The 26,743-nt window shown below is 35.7% G+C and overlaps 1 long non-coding RNA gene across 1 annotated transcript; it reads right to left on the bottom strand.

The window, feature by feature from the left end:
- On the bottom strand, nucleotides 1–26,743 carry LOC129350752 (uncharacterized). Its single transcript, XR_008604255.1, has 2 exons — nucleotides 25,707–26,743; nucleotides 1–817 (listed from the first exon to the last, which is right to left on the bottom strand). It is a non-coding gene; the product is annotated as an uncharacterized LOC129350752 (long non-coding RNA).

Raw genomic sequence — 26,743 nt, 5'->3', positions numbered from 1 at the left:
TTTTGTCTTGTTTTTGTTGTTTTCTGTCTTGTTTTTGTCATTTTGTGTCTTGTTTTTGTCATATTGTGTCTTGTTTTTGTCGTTTTCGGTCTTGTTTTTCTTGTTTCATGTCTCATTTTTGTTGTTTTCTGTCTTGTTTTTGTCATTTTGTTTTGTTTTTGTTGTTTTTGTCTTGTTTTTGTCATTTTCATTCTTGTTTTTTTCGTTTTGTGTCTCAATTTGTTGCTTTGTGTCTTGTTTTTGTCATTTTGTCTTGTTTTTTTAATCATTTTCTGTCGTTTTGTCATTTTCTGTCTTGTTTTTGCTGTTTTGTGTCTTGTTTTTGCTGTTTTGTGTCTTGTTTTTGTCATGTAGAGTAGGGTTAGCAAACAACACAGAAAGCATGGAATAAAAATGCTTCCATCGATGTGGAAGCTGGGCCAATCAGTCCCTATTACTGAAGAATATGGAGCAGAAAACTGGTAAAGAGATTGTAAAAGGTAAATATTTCAACAATTTTGAAGCCCAAATGTCCTCAAATTCTGGACAGACCCTTATTCGCTTTTTTCCCACAGTCTTGCATGTGAGAATCCACAAGTTGAGCATCTGAGCTCTCCGACGTCACTTCTACGGCGTCAGGAATCAACTAAAAGGCACCGTGAGTCACCTGCTGAGCTGTGAAGGAGTGGAAATCCCTGGCAATGTGATTTTTGTTTCTCTTTGTGCATCAAATCACGGTGCCAGGAACCCTCCCCACCACAGCCGGGGCAGAGAGGCCTCCGTACGGCTCCGTCCTCCTGGGCTGCACACGGCTTCGTCCAGGGCAGCTGTGGAGTGTCTGAAAGGAGGAAAAAAAAAAGGAAAAACACACTTCTATGAGAAACTGAAACCTTCACATTAGGACTGATCTGATGAGAGGGTTAGTGGAGTTAAGATGCACTTCAAACTATTTCTGGAACCATGGATAGAAAGAAAGAAAGAAAGATGATATCCCTGTTGGAGAAAGAAACTGCATTGAGGGAAGGTGAGGAATGACTCTGCAGACTGCACAGATCAGCAGGAAGCAGCAGATGTGGAGGAACATGCAGCGCCAGCTACCTGCTCGGTTTGTTTAAAGCAGCTCAGAGGGCAAAACTGAAAAAACAAAACCCACGACTTGTTTGAAATGGCACACTGGAAAAAATGCTCCTCTCAAAACAAGAAAAAAAAACTTATTTCAAAAAACTTTAACCTTGAAATAAGTTTAAAAAAATCTGCCAATAGAACAAGTGAAAAATTGCTTGGTAAGATTTCTTGAAATAAGATATGATATTTAGAATATTGAGATCTTAAAATTAGCTGGAATAACTTATTTTAAGCTCTATTTTACCAGGATTGTCAAGCTTAAGTGTCTTAAAATAAGCCAGACATGCTAAAAAACTCAAAAACACTCAACTGTAGACTCTCAAAAATAGATTTTTGCTTTCATGTAACCTCCTAATTTGAGATGTATTAACCCTCCTGCTGTCTTGATTTACGGGCACCAAAAAATATTGTTCCCTTGTCTGAAAAAAATCCCAAAAATCGGCAAAAAAATTCATCACATTTCTGAAAATTTGCAAAACCTTCAGGAAGAAAATTCTAATAATTCCTTAGAAGTTTCCCTTAAAAGTTTTATTTTGAAAAAATCCCCCAAATTTGGCAAGAAAATTTTTGAAAATATTTTCAAAAATTGAGTAAAAATCTTTCAAAAAAATAATCCTAAAAATATCTAAAGTGATTACAGATATAAATCAGTAAAACTTCTAATATTTTCTTTAAAAACATTCACATGAAAATCAACCAAAATCCAGCAAAATTCGCTGGATTTTGGTTGATTTTTATGTGAATGTTTTTAAAGAAACATTTTTAACATTTCTTTTTTTCCACCAAAAAATTTTGAAAGATTTCCCAAAAATGTTGAAAATGTGGACATCAGAAATTTCACTGTGAAAATATTTTTTTTTCCACATTTTCAAACTAATACGGGTCAATTTTCACCTGCAGGACGACACGAGGGTTAAACTTATTTTGAATTTTATTGTAAAATTCAACTCAAAACAAGATAATTTCAAGATTGTTTGACTTAACAAGATATTTAAGATGCATTGTCTTAAAACAAGTCCCTCCATCTGCTGAAATGTCACTTGTTATGTGAATTTATCTTAAATCAAGTGGGATGAGACGTTTTGACTAAAAATAAGACAAATACACTTGGTAGGATTTACAGTTTTTGCAGTGTAAAAGCTCGGCACGCTAACTGTTAGACGTTAGGGGAGGAGAACAGGAACCAGACGGGGTTCTGTGTTCTTTTTAGTAAATAATAAGCAATCTGCGGACTCGGCTCTGCTTTGTCTCCGATTACCGGAGGGGATTTCAGGTCAGAGGGAACAGCTTGATCTGTTTCCCGACATGTTGCTGGGTGAGTTCAGCAGCTCCTCTGACGGCTTCCTTCTCGCAGGATTACAACGTCACGCAGTGTTAGTATCTTTTGTTGTTGTTGTTTGTGCCGTTTAGCAGGGAAAATTCCGTGCCCACCCTGGTGGAGTGGGAATAATGACAGGATTGTTGAGTGCCAAAGAGGAGGACGAGGTTCAGCGCCGAGTCTCAACAGCTTCTTCTTGATCACTTTTCAGAAATTTGTCTGCTCTCACCAAAGTCACCTGGAGTTTCCTCAGTCATAAGATGCTAAATCCAGATCAGGGTTTCTGGGAATTCCATATTAAAGCTGTCATTCCTTACTTGTTCAGTCTGTGGCAGAGGTTCAAATCTTAGGTTTGATATCATTACTGTGTCTGTTAGAGTTCAGACTGAAGCCACTAGTGAGTTAGCTTAGCTTAACCTAAAGTCAGGAAACAGAGGGGACCTAAAGCAGAAAGCTGACAGATTAACACATTTTATCTCATTTGTTGACATCCTTGGCTGCTCAGAAACCCCTAAAAACTCAGTGGAATGCACCAAAATTACATATTTAGAAGTTTTTTTTCCATAAAAATGATTATTTCACAGCATGAAATGTCTTGCTTCTTCTAGAATTCACAGATCTATGAAATCCCTGCCACTTCTTCCACCGCTTGCTGCAGCTCAAGCACACCGGCTCACCTATAAATCTGCTCGAACACTGTAAAACCACTCTCAGTCATCGGTACACTGACGTTTCAAGGCTTAGCCATGGCATTGACAGCTCATTTCACTCACAATGTGTTTTCTAACATAAAAAAACACCATGAAGGCGTGACAACAAGGTAAAAAAAAAAACATAAGGAGTCTGTTTACATCTGCAAGCTTCTCTCCTGCTCTCTGTGCTCACATAAACAGCATTTTAATAAAGCTAAATTCCCAATAAAGTTGCTCTCATTTACATATTTTCTGTTTCTGCCGGAAAGGAGGATGAAACAGTGACTGAAATGCAGCTTATTAGCCCAAATCTGCAGCGGAAATTCGGATGTTATCACTGCAATGCCGTCTAACACGACGATTCTGTATGCTGACACGTTAACTTCTCTTATCAGTCATGTATCGAAAGCAATAAACCACATGCGGTCCAAACGGGCTTCTTTTCCATTCGCACTCGTGAGCTTGAAGCATCACAGAAGTCTTTGTCATGGTGGCACTTTATAAACCAAACCCCACGATGCTCTTCGCCAACATAATCTGCCCAGAGTAGCAGGGGCGTCAAACATGCGGCCCGCGGGCCAAAACCAGCCCTCCAGAGGGTCCAATCCGGCCCCTGGAACGGTTTTGTAAAGAGTAAAATGTACAGAGAAGACATCAACAGCAGATTGTAAATTTAAAACAATTTCTATACAAGTTGTTTTGATCATAAAGCAAAATGTTATATTGCTCATTGTTCTTTTGTCGCTTCGTGTCTCATTTTTGTAACACTTTGTCTTATTTTTGTTGCTTTTTTTGTCTGATTTTTGTTGTTTGTCTCGCGTTTTTGTCGTTTTGTTTCTTTTTTGTCATTTTGTTCCCTTTTCGTCTTTTTCTTCACATTTTGTTTAGCTTTATTCGTTGTTTTGTGTATCGTTATGTGTTTTTCTGTCTCGCTTGTGTTATTTGTGTCATTTTTTGTCTCGTTTTTGTCATTTGCCCTTTTTTTTGGCGCTTTGTAACTTTTTGGCCTAATTTTTTGTTTTCTTCTATTTTGTTTTGTGTCATTTGTCTCATTTTTTGTCATTTTCTTCTGGTTGTTGTCATTTTGTGTCTCATTTTTGTAATATTTTGTGTTGTTTTTTGTCTATTGTCCAACTGTTGTTGTTTTGATCATGACTAAATGTTTTGTGTCTTTGTAGACACTCTGTGATCTGTAAGCTGTAATGTAACGATAAACTGAGGCATATTATTGCTGAAATTGAATTTATTTTTTTGAAGAAACTTCAAATTGTTCATAATGTTTTGTTATTAAATGTGAACATTTGAAAAACATACTTTTTTGCATGAAAACAACGGAAAAATTTGGCGTTTTATGGGTTGATATGCTGTGATTTAACTGGTCCGGCCCACTGGAGATCAAATTGGGCTGAATGTGGCCCTGACGCATCGGTCTATAGTATCAAACAGTAAGAGATTCCACCTGGTGGCACAACCAGGTACTGCAGCTGATCTGCAATACATTTTCTGACATGCATGTCTTTAATCTTCTGCCTTATTTGTTGGATATACACCACCCTTCAAAAGTTTGGGGTCCCTCAGGCAATTCCATGTTTTCAATGAAAATTCCCACTTTTATCCATGTGCTAACATAACTGCACAAGGGTTTTCTAATTATCAATGAGCCTTTCAACACCATTAGCTAACACAATGTAGCATTAGAGTTAAATTTTGAATTATTAGCATTCCGAAACATGACAGCGCCCTCTAGTGGGGGCGATGAATATTTATAACAGGAGCAGAAGAGGATGTGAGTTGACTTGTAGAGCTATGAGTCAGTGTTTCTTTTAAACCCCGCTAACAGCGTCTTTATTGTTTTCGGCTTCTTTAACCGCTTCCTACACATGATTAAGTTGTATTTGTGCCCAGAGGCAAAACATATCAGCGCTTTGTTTTCTCCTGCCACAAATATCGCAACTTTATATTGACAAAGTCTGACTCAGCAGTAGAAAGATGCGAGTACCAGCCTGCCTCCAGATCCACTTTGCTACGGGAAACAACTCCATCATCCACAAACAGCTTACCACACTGGAAGTTTCAGTCTGTGCACATAGTTTGGATCATGCAGTGACGCAGTCCTCGTTAATCTGGTTTAATGACAGTGTTCGTTTGCCTGCTTGGAAACGTTCTATCGAAATAATTCCACCGGCATCACTAATTTAAAGGAAAACTGAAGCCACATCCTTTGCTTAGCTCCGCCCAAGACTACTGCGATTGGTTTAACCTTCATGTTGTCCTGCGGGTCAAACTGACCCGTTTTAAAGTTTGAAAATGTGGAAAAAAATATATTTTCACAGTGAAACTTCTGATATCCACATTTTCAACATTTTGGGGAAATCTTTGAACATAGTTTGGTGGAAAAAAAGAAATGTTAAAAATGTTTCTTAAGAACATTCACGTAAAAATCAACCAAAATCAAGCAAAATTCACTGGATTTTGGTTGATTTTTTGTGAATGTTCTTAAAGAAAATATTAGAAGTTTTACTGATATATATGTAATCACTTTAGATATTTTTAGGATTTTTTTGAAAATTTTTACTCATGTTTTGAAAATATTTACAAGAATTTTCTTGCCAAATTTGGAGTATTTTTTTAAAATAAAGCTTTGAAGGAATTATTGTAATTTTCTTCCTGAAGGTTTTGCAAATTTTCAGAAATTTGGGGGATTTTTTTGCTGAATTTTTGTATTTTTTTCAGATAAGGAAACAATATTTTTTGGTGCCTGTAAATGAGGACAACAGGAGGGTAAAAGAAATTCAAACAAACCACAGAGTTTTCCCTCCTTCAGCAGAACGGTACTGAGGTGCAGTCAGACTATTCTGTGGAACAGAAGCGAGATTAACATAGAAACACAGAATCCAATAGCGTTATATTCCTATGAAGGGGACTGCGTGTCTTCAGAGCCACTGTACATGTTGTCCAACCTAACGAAGGCATGCAGAATCCTTGCAGACGGAGGAGTACGTCCGTCCTGTCAGGCAGCGTTAACAGTCCACCCTTCCCCAGGAATCATGAATAAATATGTTTGTCTGGGTTGTGAGATGTGGAACACAAAGTTGCGCTTCACTGAACAGTAAAGTGGAATGAGGGATTGCTGTTCATTTGCATGCATGAGTTGCGGCGTGTTGTGCGAAAGAAAAAGGGGGAAAAAGCTGTGAGTGAATGAAGGGAGTGGTCATGCCCTCTAGCACTCCTGTGAGTCAGTGTTTGTTTGCTGGGTGTGAAACCTACTGTCAGCTTTAAATGAATGCTGTGAAGATGTGGCGTGTTTCTTTGGCGTTCGGGGTGAATTACAGGGCGGCGATGGTGAAAGTAAAAAGGCAAAAATAGCAATTAAATCCAAAACTGTGGTGAAAAACCAAAGGATTTTTGCTGTTGTTGTGGAACAGTCTGCTGTCCTGAACTATTCAGTTAATAAACTAACAGAACAGTTACTTGAAATAAGTTGTCAAGAAAAATGTGACACAAAAAGAACAGATCTACAATTATTTTAGTATTTAGTTTGTCGTCTTCTAACTTGTAGAACTGTTTAACCCTCCTGTTGTCCTCATTTACGGGCACCAAAAAATATTGTCTCCTTGTCTGAAAAAATACAAAAATTCAGCAAAAAAATTCTCTAAATTTCAGAAAATTTGCAAAACCTTCAGGAAGAAAATTCCAATAATTCCTTCACCCTTGTGTCGTCCTGCGAGTCAAAATCGACCCGTATTAAAGTTTAAAAATGTGGAAAACAAAATATTTTCACAGTGAAACTTACGATGTCCACATTTTCAACATTTTTGGGAAATTTTTGAACATTTTTTGGTGGAAAAAAGAAATGTAAAAAAAATGTTGCTTTTTTCCTGAATGTTCTTAAGAAACATTTTAATTATTTCTTTTTTTCCACCAAAAAAATGTTCAAAGATTTCCCAAAAATGTTGAAAATGTGGACATCAGAAGTTTCACTGTGAAAATATATTTTTTTCCCACATTTTCAAACTTTAAAACTGGTCAATTTTGACCCGCAGGACGACACGAGGGTTAAATCCAAAACTGTGGTGAAAAACCAAAGGATTTTCTTTGCTGTTCTGGAACAATCTGCCGTCCTGAACCATTCGGACGTTTCCTAAGCAGCTGAAGTCGACTCTCATGGTGGTTTGCAGAAGCCTAATGTAATGTCTCCAGTTTGTGCCACATAATTTACGGCCTGATGGAACTTATTATTGTGCATGAGGCTGAAGGTGCGAACACGCCACCGCATTTAGAAAGCGCAAGGTTTGCACTCTCAGCCTGAACAAACTGACCTCATTCAGCTGGAAGGAGGAACTGCTGGTTGGGCAAAACGCTGACAGAGACTCAAGGTAAAACAAGCCGCTACAAAGCTAAACAATGAGCCGTCGCATTCATAAAGACACAAAAAAACACAAATCTCTGACTCTTTAATGTCACTTTTACTGCTTCCCTTTACAACAGGGGTGTCCAACATGTGGCCTGTGGGCCAAAAGTGGTCCCCCAGAGGGTCCAATCCGGCCCTCAAAGTGTAAAAATTCCAGAGAAGACATTAACTGCAGATTGTAAATTAGTAAAACTATAAATTTAAAATAAGTTCTAGACTAGACCTGGGCATCCTACGGCCTGCGGGCCACATCCGGCCCGCCGGATGACCCTGACTGGCCCGTATGAGGTCATTGGAAAATATTAAAAGTCAATGCAAATATATATCATCACAATACATGCAAGCAATACGCCTGCACTGCTTTTATTTTGAAAGGTCTGCTAAGTTAACGTTTTTTCGCGCGTGCTTTCCGTACTTAGCATAAGGTTTATGCGGTGATTGGTTTGTTTGTCAGCTTCAGCAGGAAGATGTCAGCTAACGGCAAAGAAAGAAAGATTGATTCCGAATGCAGAGTTTTTAACAAGGCATGGACTTCCAAGTATTGCTTCACTGAAGTCAGAGGTAAAGCTGTGTGTCTAGTTTGTGGAGAACAGACCGCGGTGCTCAAGGATTATAATCTGAATCGACATTACGAGACCAAACATGCGGAGAAGTACAAACATTTGACTGATGCAGAGCGGGGAGGATATCTGAAGGTTTGCTAGCTAAACTGCTAAAGCAGCAATGACTTTGTTTTACCAAAGCTCACATCAAGGAATGCAGCAGTCAAGACGAGTTTTCTAATATCCTACAAAATCGCCAAAAACAGTAAGCCATTCTCTGATGGAGAGTTTATAAAAGAAAGTCTGGTGGACTCTGCAGCGTTTATATGCCCGGAGAAGAAAGGAGCGTTCGGTAATGTGACCCTTTGGAGGCGAACCGTAACGAGGCGGGCGGAGAGCAGCGCCGAGAATCTGGAGCTTCAGCTGCACAACAAAGTGGACGATTTTGACGTTTTATCCTTGGCTCTGGACGAGAGCTGTGATGTCCGTGACACAGCCCAGTTACTCATCTTTGTACGTGGACTAACAAAAAAACCTTTGAGATGACGGAGGAGCTGGCAGCTGTGCAGCCAATGAAGGAACCACGACGGTTCACTGAGGTAAATACATGCATGAACAAGCTGGGACTAAAATGGGAGAATTTGGTTGGTGTTACAACTGATGGCTGTCCAAATTTGTCAGGGGAAACGGATGCAAGATAAAGTGACTGAAATAAACCCAGAGCAGAAACTGATATTTTTGCATTGTATTATACATCAGGAGGTGCTGTGTAAGTCAGTGCTAAAAATCAACCACGTGACTGATGTTGTAGCTAAACTAGTTAACTTCATCAGGGCAAGAGCATTGAATTACAGACAGTTTGTTGTCTTTTTGGAGGAGATGATAGTGAACATGGTCACCTTGGTTACCAGACAGCTGTCAGATGGATCAGCCTGGACAAGATGCTTAAACGAGTTTAGGATCTGAGAGCAGAGATTCAAGGGTTGGGCATTGTACATCATTGTGTTGTGTAATTTACTGTTTTTATTGAGATATATTGAACATTACTCTAAGTGTAGTGGGGAGCTGTTGTCTTTCTTTATGCTTCACAGTCATCTTAATGTAGATTTAGAAAAACTGACAACACCTCATAGCGTTCATGATGAACAAAAACTGACATGATAAGGCAAGTTTCAAATCTCTGCCAGCTGATGGTCATATTGTTGTAGAATAAATTCTGAGTGATGACTTACTTACTTCGCTTGTAAAAACAGTGACTGCTGAAAAGTAATTAAAGCACTTGGAAAATCAGTTTCACATTTTAAGTATGTCTTTATGACAGTAAATATCTACAACTCAATAGGCAGCAGTCATAGTTTGAATGAAAAAACAAAATCTTTCATTAAATAGTTTTGTTCTGTGTTCCACATTTTCATTATATCATTGTATTGTTTCATTTACTGTTTTTATTGAGATATATATTGAGCAGAGCTTTTAAGTGTACTGGTCCGGACCTTAACAACCATCAAAGTTTCTCATGTGGCCATGTGTGAAAATTAATTGCCCACCCCTGTTCTAGACCATGACAAGTTGTTTTGATCATAAAGTAAAATATTAGATTGTTCATTGTTCTTTTGTTATTTTCTGTCTAGTTTTTGTAATATTTTGTCTTGCTTTTGTTGTTTTTTGTCTCGCTTGGGTTTTTTGTCTTATTTTTGTCATTTTGTGTTTCGTTTTATTTGTTATTTTGTGCATCCTTTAGTGTTTTTTGTCTCACTAGTGTTTGTCTGTTTTTTGTCATTTTGTTTCTCCCTTTTGTCATTTTTTGTCTCGTTTGTGTCATTTGTGTAATTTTTTTTCGTGTTTTTTGCCCCTTTGTAACTTCTTGTCTATTTTTTTGTCTTTTTTTGTTTACTTTCATGTTGTTTGTCTCAATTTTTGTCATTTTGTTTTTTGTTTTTGTCATTTTGTGTCTCATTTTTGTAATTTTTTTTGTCGTTTTGTTGCTTTTTGTCTTTTTTTGTGTGACTTTAGTTGTTTGTCTTATGTTTTTGTCATTCTGTTTCTCATTTTTGTCATTTTGTGTTTCCTTTTTGTCTCGCTCGGGTTTTTTATCTTATTTTTGTCATTTTGTGTTCCGTTTTATTTGTTATTTTGTGTATTATTTTTGCCATTTTGTGTTCTTTTTGTCTCGCTTCAGTTCATTTTTTTTGTTGTTTTGTTCCTCGCTTTTGTCATTTTTTGTCTCGTTCGTGTCATTTATGTAATTTTTTGTCTTGTTTTTGTCATTTGTCCATTTTTTGTCCCGTTGTAACTTTTTGCCTAATTTTTTCTTTTTTGTTTTGTTTTGTGTTGTCTCATTTGTTGTCATTTTTTCTTGTTTGTGTCATTTATGTAATTTTTTGTCGTGTTTGTGTCCATTTTTTGTCTCTAACTTTTTTGTTTCTTTTTTGTTTTTTCCGTGTTGTTTGTCTAATTTGTTGTCGTTTTGTTTCCTGTTTTCACTAGTATTTTTGTCTTATTTTTGTCATTCTGTATTTTGCTTCATTTGTTGTTTTGAGCATCATTTTTTGGCGTTTTGTGTAATTTTTTTTGTCTCGCTTGTGTCGTTTGTCTAATTTTTTGCCATTTTGTTTCCTGTTTTTGTCATTTTGTGCCTTTTTGTAAATTTTTTGTCTTGTTTCCTTGTTTTTTGTCTTTTTTGTCATTTTGATCATAAAGTAAAATATTATATAGATAGCTGTGACTAAATGTGTTCCTTTGTCGACACTGTGATCTGGAAGTTATGTGGAAATGATAGACTGAGTTGACTGAATGTTGATGAAACTGAATAGACTTTTCTTAAGAAATTTCAGGATGTTCATGATGTTTTGTAAAAAGATAATTCCTTAAATGTGAACATTTTTAAACTAAAACAAAGGAAAGGTTAGGAGTTGTGGTTATTTATTGATTATTATGCTGTGATTTCACCCACTTGGGATCAAATTGGGCTGAATGTGAATCCTGGACTAAGATGATTTTGATCCCCTGCTTTCCATTTCATGACTACGACACCATTTGCTGCCTCGTTGTGCGACTCGGCGCTCGGTGTTTACTCAGGAGATGCCGTGATTTATGCGTCGGTGACCACAGGTGTAAGATTCACACCTGAACCCGGCCGTGCAGCGCTGACGTCACCCAGCATCTCGCACTCGGCTGCGATTTGTCACCCAGCTCTCTCACAAAACGCTGGCAAAGTGTCGACGGGCAGAAACAAGAGAAGGAGAGAAGTTAACCCTCCTGTTGTCCTCATTTACGGGGACCAAAAAATATTGTTTCCTTGTCTGAAAAAAATACAAAAATTCAGAAATTTTTTTTCCCCACATTTCTGGAAATTTGCAAAACCTTCAGGAAGAAAATTCTGATTATTCCTTAAAAGTGTCCCTTAAAAGTTTTATTTAAAAAAAAAAAAAAAAAAAAATCCCCCAAATTTGGCAAGAAAATTTTTGAAAATATTTTCAAAAAATGAGTAAAAATCTTTCAAAAAAAAAATCCTAAAAATGTCTAAAATGATTACATATATATCAGTAAAACTTGTAATATTTTCTTGAAGAACATTCACATAAAAATCAACCAAAATCCAGTGAAATTCGCTGGATTTTGGTTGATTTTTTTTGTGAATGTTCTTAAGAAACATTTTTAATTTTTTTTTCCACCAAAAAATGTTCAAAAATTTCCCACAAATGTTGAAAATGTGGACATCAGAAGTTTCACTGTGAAAATATATATTTTTTCCACATTTTCAAACTTTAAAACGGGTCAATTTTGACCCACATGACAACACGAGGGTTAAGTAAATGAGAGTGTGAGAGAGAAGCAGCGATATCCAGAGGTTTGGTTTAAGGACGGGAAGCTGTCACGATGTCAGAAAGTGCAAACATTTTTCTGAGATGTGAAGATTTTTTTTGTGCAATAACAGAGTGCTGGCACCAGTATGTCTGGATGAAATACTTGTTGGGTGAATTGCATTTAAAATCTGCATCTACTGCATTTAAGGGGTCTGAATGAAACAATTACGTAAATTTATAGAACCGGCAAGTTATAAAATCATCCAAATCTGAAAAAAGTTCTCACCTGACCTCCTCAGAATCAGCTGGTTTTTCACGTACAATAATTTTAGTATATTTTCTGAAACATGCAAAGTTCTACAGTCAAACTATGAACATTTCTTTAGTTACAGGCCCTTAAATTACAGAGAAGTGGGTCTTAAGTCTCCCTACTTTTTCCATCATTTCTGAGCCTCATAACTTCATCAGTACAGCACATAGACACGTGACATTTTCAGGGCTAAAAATTTAATTTCTGTTAAAAACTGCAACCAAATCAATTTTACATTCACTTCAGGTGTCACAGTCTAAACACTAAATCTGTTGTTTGTTAATTTTTTTCTATAACCAACTTTGAGCATCTATATTATGGGGCTGATGATAGTTTCTTGTCAGAAAAAGGCAAAACTGTCCCAAAAACAATCAAAAAGTCACACTAAACAAGAAAAATGAGATGCGAAACAACAAAAAGCGGATACAAAATGACAAAAACAACAAACAAATGACCACAATGAGACACACAAAGACACACAAAACAACACAAAGCTCATAAAAAACAACAGAAGAGGGACAAAAATGACAAAAATGAGCACAAAGCAACAAAACCAGACACAGAAAAAGAAATTAAATCTAGTTTTTGGTCTACAACCAACTCTGAGCATCAATGTTATGGGATGTATCGTAGTTTAAACAGTAAAACTGCAGCAGTTTAATGACATAGAGTCATAGAAACAATCACTGGTTCCCTGGATGTGTTTCTGTTTTCTGATAATTCACCAGAGAAAACTTTAAAAAGTGCATTCTGGGTAAACTTTAAGGTTGGTTTTGTGTTTCTTTTTGTTTTTTTGTGTCTATTAGTGGTTGTTTTATGTCTTTTTGACCAGTAGTACCACAGTGAATGCATAGTCCTGACAGTGAAGCACGGAGGTGGAAGTATGATGATATGTGGCTGGAGAAGACTTTAAAAAGTGCATTCTGAGTAAACTTTCAAGGCCCATGTCAGCATGTGTGGCAGGTGGTTGGTCAGAATAAGTTATAGATAATGAAAGGATCATTTTTACCTATATTTTACTATATTTGACTTTACAATGCCGCTGTATAACTGGTCTACCTCTGTTACTGCTGCACTTTCTCCCTCACATATACATACCACTTATGTGCAATAACTGTTTCAACCTCATGTAAATAGTCTTTTTAATAATAAAAATCTTCTGTGTATATAATGTTCCCTGCGTTTTTGCACTGTGTGTTTCTATTTATTCTGTACTGCCTTTATACTATTTTTTCTCCTTGGAGCTGCTGTAACGGTGAACTTTCCCCACAGTGGGATCAATAAAGTTTATCTTATCTTATCTTATCTTAGATTTGATACCAGAATCATCTAATAGACACGATTCCTTCTGTTGCAAAACAATTACATAAATTAAAAACTGTGGAATTTCAACCCACCCCCATGCCCTTCAAAGGCCTGTAACTCTGAAAATATTCATAATATGAAGGTTAAATTTTCCATGTCTTCACTAAATACACTAAAGTTAGCGCAGATAATAAATCTGATTGGGTCAGGTGGTTGATTTTTCATGATATTTCAGCTCCAACCTTCCAGTAACAACAGACTTTTCACTCTGCTTTCAAATGTGGCTTCATAAAATAAATACATTTGTCATCTGCATACATGTTTACTTAAACAGATCTTCTCCTGTTGTGTTGTGCCATACAGCCATCGAGGCATCGGTTTTTGTGACTCACGAACAATCTCCTCTGTGTCTGATGTTCTCTCTGATTGATATTCCTCTGGTGGAGTTTCAATTTAAAATGTTTTTGTTCAATCATTTGCACCAGACGCTCCCACCTTGATGCCTCAAACAGGCTGTGGGGTTTGTTTATTCTTAGTATTTTACTGGCGTAGCAGGACAGATTAACACCCTGCCAAAGCCAAACTACACCCCAATTATAAATACTACTTCGTATCGTTCGCTAATAAGCCTGTATTTAAATTTTCAGACTTTCTTTCCAATGTAAGTTGAACCCTCGTCTTGTCATGCGGGTCAAACTGAAGTTTGAAAATGTTAAAAAATATATATCTTTATGTCCAGATTTTCAACATTTTGGGGAAATCTTTGAATATTTTTTGGTGGAAAAAAAGAAATGGTAAAGAAAATGTTTCTTTAAGAACACTCAAAAAAAATCTACCAAAATCCAGCGAATTTCGCTGGATTTTGGTTGATTTATATGTAATCACTTTAGATATTTTTAGGATTTTTTTGGAAGATTTTTACTCAGTTTTTGAAAATATTTACAAGAATTTTCTTGCCAAATTTGGGGGAATTTTTAAAAAAATAAAACCCTTAAAGGAAACTTTTAAGAAATTATTGGAATTTTCTTCCTGAAGGCTTTCCAAATTTTCAGAAACGTGGAGAATTTTTTTTCTGAATTTTTGTATTTTTTTCAGACAAGGAAACAATATTTTTTGGTGCCTGTAAATGAGGACAATAGGAGGGTTAAAAAAATTAACCATACTAGAACACAGGGGATCAACTTCCAATGGCAAGGGGCCTATAAAACACAGATAAAGATGTGTTTTTGGCTTTTTCACAATCAGTGGTACCATTTTTGGGGGCAATAATAATATTATATCACATCAAAGTCAGAAGTAACATGGTGCGATAGTCTGTTCTGCAGAATTTTAAACCTATAAGGGCAAAGAAGTGTAAATCCATTCCCAGTTTGGTGAGATAATGCAGATTTTGTACCCCAAAATGTCTTTTTGTCTTCACAGAATTGTTCAGAGTTTCCATTGCAAATTATGTTGTGAAAAAAAACTGTCAAAATCCTGTGAAACTAGACAGACAGAATGTTTAACTTTCAAAAATCTGGGACTTTGTTAGCAGAATGTTTGGTCTTGTGACAGGACAGATGGTTTTCTTCTGAAGCCTTTAGATGTGGAAAACCCACATCAAAGCGCCGTAATTAAACTGAGGCAAACATTAAGCATTGTGTGAAGTAATTAGAGTTTGTCGTGGCAAATCGTGCTTTAATTTAGTTAGAATCTGCACAGTTTTGGAGATCTAAATGTCAGAATAGCGTCAAAGAAAATCTAAGCAGCTTGATGACAGAGTTGAAAATAAAATATTTAATTTAACTTATGATTTATTAAAGTCTGATTCATTCACATTTAAGGGATTTAAAACATGTACTGGAGTGGATGAAGTTGTGTCATCAGAGAGTAAAATAAAATCTAAAACCTACTAACATTTTGTATGAAATTGGCCAAATTACACCTCAGTGTATAAGAATATAAACAGATTAACCCACTTTGAACCAGGTAATAGTCTGGGTCTGTTTCACCTGGACAAAGATGCAGTGGAAGTTTTATTTTTAGGGCTGGAACTGTCGATTCACCCTCCTGTTCTCGTCATTTATGTGCATCAAAAAATATTGTTTCCTTGTCTGAAAAAAATACAAAAATTCAGCAAAAAAATTCCCCAAATTTCTGAAAATTTGCAAAACCTTCAGGAAAAAAATTCCAATAATTTCTTAAAAGTTTTCCTAAAAAGTTTTATTTTCAAAAAATACTCCAAATTTGGCCAGAAAATTCTTGTAAATGTTTTCAAAAAATGAGTAAAAATCTTCCAAAAAAAATCCTAAACATATCTAAAATGATTACACATATATCAGTAAAACTTCGAATATTTTCTTGAAGAACATTCAGAAAAAAATCAACCAAAATCCAGCGAAATTCGCTGGATTTTGGTTGATTTTTTTGTGAATGTTCTTAAGAAACAATTTTTTTTAACATTTCTTTTTTTCCACCAAAACATGTTTGAAAATTTCCCAAAAATGTTGAAAATGTGGACAGAAATATATATATATATATATATATATATATATATATATATATATATATATATATATATATATATATATATATATATATATATATATATAAAAAAACATTTTCAAACTTTGAAACAGGTTAATTTGACCCGCAGGACGACAGGAAGGTTGAAAATGCCGAAATGGCTCAGATTATGCATCCGTTGGATCAAAAAACAACAGCTAAGTCCCTAAAACAGCTCCTAGAAAGGACATTTAATTATTTAGCATTATGGAGCAAAAATGTTAGAGTTTTTACACCAAAAACAGCAACACCGCAAGTGTATTTGTGCAAAAAATGTGCACCATTATTCCAGTATTTTTTACATTTATCTCAGATTCTCCTACCGCTGGAGATGCCCTCGTTACAGCCAGTATTTCCTTCCATGTAGGACACAGTTGACAGATAAAATCGCAGCTCTGTGGGTAACTGAAGACCCCCTGAGCATTTAAAAAGTCATTACCAGAGCTGGTCTGGGCATCATTATTTAGCTCATCAGATCTCTGATAAAACGGCCTCACATGTGACCGATGAAGGCAGCAGCTCCTTCACATGTTCCATTAACACTAATCCACTTTGCATAGCGTTAATGCAATTTGGTACAGATGTAATTTCAGGAAAAATCAATCATATGCAACCCTTTTTCTCTTTTTTTTGAGAAAAGAAACAGAATGAGAGCAGATTTGGGAGTTTTGCATCAGACAGTAAATCATGTGAGTGTTATCGTGGAGGAGGCTCTGACTCACCTCTCCCAGGGAGAAAATATGAAAAAATGATCCGGCCCTGAGCTCTGACAGGAACATGATCGATTATAATACATGAGGGGAAATGGCAGAGCTGCATTAAAGCCCGGCAGAGGTTATCTCTGAATCTGATAGCAGCTATTCCAGCTATTAGCAGCCGCTGCGTTGATAACATTTAGAGCAGGAGGGGAAGAAAAGCCGAGCAGAGCTGAGAAACAAACAGGAAGTAAAGTGGAAAAAATAAATCTGTAAAAATAAATCTGTAAATTTGCAGGTTTTCTTTTGTTTCTTACAGGTTTTCTACGTTTTCAAAACACATGAAAATATCAACAAAATTACAAAAAATGCAGTGAATTTGCACATTTAACCCTTATGGCGTCCTGCAGGTCAAAACTGACCCGTTTTAAAGTTTGAAAATGTGGAAAAAAAAAAATTCACATTGAAACTTCTGATTTCCACATTATCAACATTTTTGGGAAATTTTTGAACTTTTTTGGTGGAAAAACAGAAACGTTTAAAAAAATGTTTAAGAACATTCACAAAAATGTGAATGTTCTTCAAGAAAATATTACAAGTTTGACTGATATATATGTAATCATTTTAGATATTTTTAGATTTTTAGTATTTTCTTGCCAAATTTGGGGGATTTTTTAAAAATAAAACTTTTAAGGGAAACTTTTAAGGAATTATTGGAATTTTCTTCCTGAAGGTTTTGCAAATTTTCAGAAATGTGTGGAATTTTTTTTTGCTGAATTTTTGGAATTTTTTCAGACAAGGAAACAATATTTTTTGATGCCTGTAAATGAGGACAACAGGAGGGTTAATGTAAAACAACAGAAAAAATTAGATCTAAGAAATATATGATGTAATGTAAAGTTACACGTAAAAACTCATATTATACTTGACATGACCTAAAATTTACTTTTTATTAATCTAAATATAATCATAAATGTTTAATAACAGGTAAATGTATTAATTTTACAGGTAGACAGAGTTGTTAACATTAAAGCGTCAAATATACAAGATTTGTATGTAAAGTTACATGTGAAAAATGATTTTATGCTTCATATGTACTAAAATTAACTGTTATTGTAATTACAGCTCAAAATTTCAAATAACTGTAGTTTTACATATTTTTTTTAAAGGTAACTTCATTCATTTTATAGGTGGACAAAGTTATTTAGCATTAAAAATCTATCAAATATGCAAGATTCTTAAGTAAAGTTACATGTAAAAAGTGATTTTATGCTTCATATGATCTAAAATTAAGTGTTTTTTAATCTAAATATAATTATAAATATTTAATAACAGGTAAATTTGCTAATTTTATAGCTAGACACAGTTGTTAACATTAAACATCTGCCAGATACACACATTATAACACAAAATAACACATAAAATTACATGGAATAACTGATTTTATTCTTCATATGATCTAAAATTATCTGTTTTTTTTAAAGTAATTGCAACCCAAAATTTCAAATAATCGTGCTTTTACATTTTCTTAAGGGTAAATTTATTAATTTTATAGGTGGACAAAGTCTTTTAACGTTAAAGATTTGCCAAATGAACAAGATTTGTATGTAAAGTTACATGTAAAAAGTGTTATTTTGCTTAATATGATGTCAAATTAGCTGTTTATTAATTTAAATATAATCAGAAATGTTTAATAACAGGTACATTTATTCATTTTATAGCTAGACACAGTTGTTAACATTAAAAATCTGTCAGATGTACAAGATTTTCACATAAAATTACATAGAAAAACTGATTTTATTCTTCATGTGATCTAAAATTATGTGTTCATTATTGTAATTACAACCCAAAATACATTTTTAAATTAACTTAATTGATTTTATAGGTGGACAACATTTTTTTGAACATTAAAAATCTGTTAAATGTACAAGCTTATTTAACTAAAGCTACATGTAAAAAGTGATATGCTTAATATGATGTCAAATTAACAGGTGAATATGGTACTTGGAAATGTTTAGTAGCCATGCTTTCACTTTATTTTAAAGGTAAATGTATTAATTTTATAGCATTTTATATATGGAAATGCTTTTTAATATTAAAGATCAAAGAAATACAAAAAGCTTTCATGTAAACTTACATCTCAAAACTTGTTTTACAATTAAATTTATTAATTTTGTAGGTAGACAGAGTTGTTAACATTAAGATCTGCTAGATATACAAGATTTTGACATGAAATTACATGAAAAAACTAAAATTATCCCTTTATTATTGTAATCACAACCCAAAATTTTGAATAACTGTGGTTTTACATATTTTTAAAGGTAACTTCATTAATTTTCTAGGTGTACAAAGTTTTTTAACATTAAAAATCTGTCAAATATGCAAGATTCTTAGGTAAAGTTATAATATGATCTCAAATTAACAGGTTAATATGGTTCTTATAATTGCAAACTGTTTGTTTCAAAGGTAAATTTATTCATTTTATCACATTTTATATATGGAATACTTTTTAATGTTAAAGGTCTAAGAAATATAAAAAGTTTTCATGTAAAATTACATATAAAAATTCATACTTTATGTGGTCTAAAAATAAGACTTTATCATTCTTATAATCAGAAAAGTTTAATAACTGGTTTTACATCTTCTCAAAGGTAAATTAATTAATTTTGTAAGTACTTTAACATTGAAGAGCTGTCAAATATACAAGATTTGATATAAAATTACATGAAAAAACTCATAACTGAAATAATCTAAAATTAACTGTTTATTTTTCTAATTAAAAGTCTTTTAACATTAAAGATTTATCAAATACACAAGATTTGTATGTAAAGTTACATGTAAAAAGTCATATTACTTTTGATAAAAAATTAAAATAAAAAGCTGCTATTATTCTTATTATAATCATAAATATGTATTAACTGTGGTTTCATTCATTTTATTTCTTTTAGTTTTTTTTTACATTAAAGATCTGTCAAATATACAATATGCTATTTAAAAAAATAATTTTATGTTAAAAACTAATGGATAGTGTCATTTATTTGCAGTATTTTTTGCCTTACAATATTATTCAGCAATATTTTACATTTTTTCAAAGGTAAACTGATATTTTTTTTAAAGGTGAATATACTTCTCACAACTAAAAATCAGTAAAATATACAAGATTTTTTTATAGTTACAATTATATGTCGGTAATTTTATGGTTTTTGCACATGGAAATAGCCTTCATTAAACATTAAAAAGTCAAAAAATACACATTATGTAAAATGAAGGCTAAAAATTATATTTTAATTATAGAAAATTTCTGTTGTTTTCATGAGATTGGTGTTTTGCATTATTTTACTGTAGTTTTTGGCACCCAAGCTGCTGGAATATTACAGTTTTTTACAGTTTTTTACACTGAGGTAGAAAAATGGAGTCTTTGCACAACATAACAGCATTTTAGTTCTTGGAACATCAGTAAAAAGCAACTGGACTTCACTTTCCAGGTTGTTGAAGACGTTTAGGAGCCTAAATGATTAGTCCAGTTGCTTTTTATTGAAGTTTTACGATTTCCATGACGTACACGACTGAAATTCTGAACAGACAGAACAACATGTGTGACTGCCGGGTTCATCCAAGGATGTTCCAATGCATCAACTTTAAATCAGCCCAGATCATTCCAAGCGACCGCACTCAGCTAATCTCACCGCTTTCCTGATTAGCGGTGCACCCTGAGCAGATTTCTGACGCTTTCAGACACCACCTAGAGGAAAGCCGGGTCCTCTCCATGTTTGAGTTTTAGCCCTCGTGTCGTCCTGCGGGTCAAATTGACCCGTTTTCAAGTTTGAAAATGTGGAGAAAAAAAAATATTTTCACAGTGAAACTTCTGATGTCCACATTTTCAACATTTTTGGGAAATCTTTGAACATTTTTTGGTGGAAAAAAAAAACAAATGTTAAAAATGCTTCTTAAGAACATTCACAAAAAAATAAACCTGGACTACTGGAATAATGGTGCACTCAGGGTGTTGCTGTTTTTGGTGCAAAAACTAACATTTTTGCTCCATAATGCTAAATAATTAAATGTCCTGTTTTTCAAAATAAAACTTTTAAAGGAAACTTTTAAGGAATTATTGGAATTTTCTTCCTCAAAGTTTTGCAAATTTTCAGAAATGTGGGGAATTTTTTGCAGAATTTTAGTTTTTTTTCAGACAAGGAAAGAATATTTTTTGGTGCATGTAAATGAGGACAACAGGAGGGTTAAATGAATAAACTGCGGCACCTTTCCAGCTAAAGGAGGAGATTCCTGACTGATTGTTGAGATGCGTCCGTCAGCATGGCGTGGAAAAGGCCAAGAGGAGTTGGCGTGTTCGGATTGTGACCTCTGTAACCGACAGGCTCCCTCCCACTCCAAGCATGCAAACTCTCCATAAACCCGGGCCTGTTTTTCCACCACACATGGCTTCAATTGGAGGCTACTGCTGCTGCTGCTGCACCTCCGAAAAGAAAATAAAAAAGCCGGGCAAAGCACAACAAACCTGATTATGAAATCAGCTGGCAGACGGGATGAGCTGGAAGTGTCGTGGATGTTTTCTGATCTGGCAGCGGACGACCCGATTCCTTGAGAAGTCCTCGTCTGTTTGTGCGTTCGCCTCCACGCATGGCTGTGTGTGTTTATGTGTGTGTTTTTGTAAACAGGCCTGTATTTAAAGTCTCGCTTCAGCGCCAACAAGGCAAGCTGTTTACTACTTGGTTGGTCGTAAAAAGTAAATATGCATCAGTTGGGGCCTATCAAAGGCCCCTTCATTTGGTTCCCGGCTACGATGGCTTTGGATGTGTGTCTGTAATTGCCTCGTCTCGGACTGAAATTCTCTGTGGTCGAGGCCGAGAGAGCCGAGGGAAACCGTGCTGTCCATGCACTTGAACGGTCTGCAGTTGATCTGAGGGCAACCGGCGAACACACAAAGTGCAGGAAAACCAAGAAAGAAGAGGCCATGTGGCGGCGACGCAGGACACACAACAAACTACTGTGGACTCACACCGGGGAAACACACACTACACACTCTGAGGAAAATAATGGATGTTAAGTGGTTCTTCAGGAGGCGCCCTGGTTCTTCAAAACACCATCAGCAGCTGAAGAAACTCTTTATTTTATGTGGTTCTTTAACCCTTGTGTCATCCTGCGGGTCAAAATTGATCCGGTGTAAAGTTTGAAAATGTGGAAAAAATATATATTTTCACAGCGAAACTTCTGATGTCCACATTTTCGAAAATTTTTTGGTGGAAAAAAAGAAATGTTAAAAATGTTTCTGAAGAACATCCACATAAAATTTAACCAAAATCCAGCAAATTTTGCTGGATTTTGGTTGATTTTTATATGAATGTTCTTAAAGAAAATATTAGAAGTTTTACTGATATATATGGAATCGCTTTATATATTTTTAGGATTTTTTTGGAAGATTTTTACTCATTTTTTGAAAATATTTACAAGAATTTTCTTGCCAAATTCAGGGATTTTTTTTTTAAATCAAACTTTTAAGGGAAACTTTTAAGGAATTATTGGAATTTTCTTCCTGAAAGTTTTGCAAATTTCCAGAAATGTGGGGATTCTTTTTAGTCAATTTTTTTTGGATTTTTTTCAGACAAGGAAACAATATTTTTTGGTGCTCGTAAATGAGAACAACAGGAGGGTTAAAGGTTCTTCGTGCTTATTGGAGTTATTTGGTTTGGCAGCAGGTGAAGACATGAAGTTGGAGCTGCAACTAATGATTATTTTCAGTTTTAATGATCCATTAAACATCAGAAAACAATAAGAAATGTCTGTCACAGTTTCATAAATCCCAATCTGGAATCTTGGAACATGTTGTTCTTTCTGACCAACAGTCCAGAACCCAAAATATTAACTGTGTTCTAATGAAAGGAACCCAGAAATGCTGCAAATTCTTAGATTTAACTTACTCAAATTATCAATTCCTATAATGAGGTTCTTTACTAAACTAGGCAGGATCACAATGAACGATTGTGAAATTGGTTCCATAAAGAACCTATTTTTGCTAAAGTTGTCTGGTGCATCATAAATGGAGCCTCTATAGGCATCTCTGGCTGTTCTTCAAAGAACTGTTTGCAGAAATGGTGCATTGTTTACAGGGTTCTTTGCAGAACTAAAAATGGTTCTTCTATCTCAAAAATGATTCCTTCAAGAACCTATTTTTGCTAAACCTCTTTGAAGCACTATTTATGGTGCCTGAAGGACCCATTTTTGATGGTTCTTTGGGAAACTTTCTTTCTTTGAAGACCCACTTATGCTCAAAGAACCATTAAAATGGTTCCTTAAAGAACGTAGTTTTGCTAACCCTTGCTCTTAATAGTGCCTAAAGGAATTTTTTATGGTTCCTTGGGAAATTTTCTTTCTTTGGTGAATCTTTTGCCTAAAAAGTTTTATTGTGAAAGAAATAATGGTTCTGTGCAGCAATGCCATAGGAGAACCATATTATTAAATGTGTTGTGATGGAAGAACCCAGACATCCTGCATTAGATTTGACTTCAACTATTATTGATTAGTATTATTGAAATAGAAGAGCTATCTCAAAAATGGTTCCTTAAAGAACCTTTTTTTGTTTTGCTAAACCTCTTTGAAACACCATTTATGGTGCCTAAAGAAGCCATTTTTAAGGGTTCTTTTGGAAATTGTCTTTATTTGAAGAACCTGTTGCCTAAAAGATCTTATTGTGAAACAAAAAATGATTCATTGCATCAATGTTGTGGAAGAATCAAAATACTAAAAAGTTTTCTAAGAAAATACTAAACCCAAAAATGCTGCAAATTCTTACATCGACTTTAACGAGAACCATGTTAAAAATGGTTACTGAAAGAACCTACTTTCGCTAAAGTTCCTTGAAATGCCATTTATGGTGCCTAAAGGAACTATTTTCTTTCTTTGAAGACCCTCTTGCTTTAAAGCTTTTATGGTGGAACAAATAAATGGTTCTGTGCAGGAATGTCATAGAAGAACCATATTATTAAATGTGTTTTCTGGAAGGAATCAGAAATGCTGCAAATTATTAGATTTGAGCTACAAGACCTATTATTAAAACAGAGAAACTATCATGAAAGTGGTTCCTTAAAGAACCTATTTTTACTAAAGTTCTTTGAAACAACCTTTATATGGTGCCTAAAGGAACCCTCTTTGATGATTTTATGGGAAACTTTCTGTCTTTGAAGAACCTTTCGCTTGAAAGGTTTTATTGTGGACTTCTATGCAGCAATGACATAGAAGAACCATGTTATTAAATTTGTTCTAATGGAAGGAACCCAGAAAGGCTGCAAATTCTTACATGACTATCAATTCTTCTTATTAAAATAGAACAACTATGATGAAAATGGTTCCTTAAAGAACCTACTTTCAATACAGTTCTTCAGAAACACCTTTTATGGTTCCCAAAGGAGACATTTTTTGATTGTTCTTTGGGAAACTTTCTTGTTATAAAGAATTTCTTGTGCTCAGAGTGAGGTTCTTTACTAAACTCGGTGGGTCCACAAAGAACTGTCTTGAAATTGGTTCCTTTAAGAACCTATTTTTACTAAAGCCATCTGGTGCACCATATATGGAGCCTCTATGGGTTCTTCAAAAGAACTGTTTGCAGAAACGGTTCATTGCTTTGTAGGGTTCTTTGAGGAACTAATCGCCTTGAAGAACCCTTTTTTGGTTCCAGTTAGCACCTATATTTTCCTGAGTGCAGCAACACAGACACATGTGCTCCCACTCACATATCGATGACAACAAAATTAGCAGCCAAACCCAAATAACAAACATGTGTTCATTGTTCTGGAGACAACGCCCATGTCAGCATCTGCCGCTGATACTGGAGAGTACGAACTGTTTGGACTTCACAGAGGAAGAGTTTTGATTTAAAGTCAGGAGATGTGTGACCTTTGGAGGAAAACTCTGCCAATATCTCATCTGGTTATTAAGATGTTGTGGCTGAACATAAATTAGCTTCTTAAATTTCAGGTTGTAATTATAAAGTCCAACATTTATTTGACTGACTCTTGAGGAAAAACATAGAAATAGATGGTTATATGACTAGAAGCTTAAATCTGTTCATCAGATATTGACTTACTCTTTATTTTTTTGCCATTTCTTGCAGGACAGGTGGCATTTTGTTGCCTTAATTGGATGCTTATGGATATATATGTACTTAAAAGAGTTTCATGACTCACACAGATGCAGTGTTGCACATTGATTTAGTTTTGTGTTGCCTTAGGGGGGATTATAACTCCTGTTTTCGTTATTTATGCTGCAGCTTTTGACGTAAACACAGCACATCCACAATTATTGAACTTCTCTGCACACTTTTGCTTTGCCCTTCATGTCTCTCGCACATGGGAACAGCTCAGTGATTTAGCAGACCCCGATAAAGCCTTGGAACGGGCTCAAATATTTCAACTATTTGTCCAAAAATGTTCTGTGCACTTGACTTTAGGGTTACTTTATCAAATCAAACTCCTTCTCTAAATAGTGGCGAGATTATGGCGTTGAGCTGAAACCCCCTACAGCAGTCATGAGGCTGCTGAGGAAAAAGTGCTGCCAGAAGTCATGCGAGTGTGTGTGAAAGATCTGCCTCTTCTGTTCACAGCGATCACAGTCAAATGCAGGTTTATTCAACTTTTATAAGGTTTTTATTGATTTGGAATAACAAAAATCCACCGTGTCAAGACTTTAAAGCAGCCTGGAGTGAATAAAGATTTTATTTCTCATTCGACGCTCTTGGAGTGAAACATGATTAAAGCGCCTGTGTGAGGCTGAAAACTGACTACTCGTTTACCGTCCGAACAGATGCACCGTCTGTCGGATCAAAGCCGCACTGTGACAACCGTATGAACGGCAGAACGTCACGCTTTGATCAAATCTGTTCTGAGAAAGAATGAAGCAACAGCAGAGCAAAACTGATAAAAACATGTGGAAGAAATGGGAGAAAAGAAGTGGCGTTTTGGAACTCACCGTGCCCACAGATCCACCACAGAGTTCAGATGAGGATAGGCACCAAGTGGAGCTCTTTGGGAAGGAAGCCCACCACCCGGCCGGTTTACTGGCTCACTAACTGACATTTCCAGTCCAAGAAGCAGTGCGATCCTCAGTTCTCCTGCTGTGGTTCCTGGAGCCCGGCAACCCCAGCGAGAAGCAGCCGGAGCGGGGTTGAAGGAGCAGATGTGTCCTCCTGGTTCCCAGCAGGAGGAGAGGAAGCTGCTCTGCTCCCATAGAGGTCAGATGTGGAGTTAACACACCCAGCCGGCTGGTAACTGCTGCCTGCCTGCTACCGGAGTTGTCTCCCCCCGTCCTCTCCCTCTCCGACTCTCCTCCTCCATGCAAACCTGATAAATCACTCTGGAGACCCGGCGGAGCTCCGAGCCACTCAGCCAGGAGTTACAGTAGAGACAGAGAGAGACTTTCAACCATTGTCCCAGGAGATCCATATGAGAGTCTGGAGGCAGAGCTGCCAGTTCACCTCCCTCCCTCCCTCCCTCCTTGACTCTCCTCTTACATTCCCCTCTCCAGTTTTTTCTTTTTTTTTACTGCCTCCACTGAGACGCTCTTATTGTGTGGCAATTGCATTAGCCTTTAGCCAGCAAGCAGTGGCTCTTAGTGCCTAATGCAATGTTGTGTCTCTCCGTCTTTATCTCTCTCCTTATCTTCCTCTCCCCTCTTTCTTTCCCTGCCTGCCTCCCAAGTGTCTATCAGTTTGACATGTACACGTACACACCTCCTCTCCTTCCTTCTTTGCAGTTTTTCTTCTTCTTCCTCGCTGAGTTATCCCTTAAAGGGACACTGTCTCTCTGTTGCTTTCTCGTGCAGGTGCTCGGCCACTCAGGGGGGAGTCCAGGTGCAGGATTGTATTTCTGGAAGACTGAGAGGCATCGATTGTGTTTCTCTGTTTGCCTTGAGATTGTCTCGAATGTTTACCCGCTATTAGGGAACTAATGGTCTAATGTGCCATTGTAGGAGATAAGTATGTGGAATCAATGGAGCAGCGACGGGCA

This window comes from Amphiprion ocellaris, chromosome 2 (assembly GCF_022539595.1).
Source record: "Amphiprion ocellaris isolate individual 3 ecotype Okinawa chromosome 2, ASM2253959v1, whole genome shotgun sequence".
NCBI lineage: Eukaryota > Metazoa > Chordata > Actinopteri > Pomacentridae > Amphiprion > Amphiprion ocellaris.
This window is presented reverse-complemented; position numbering and strand designations above follow the sequence as displayed.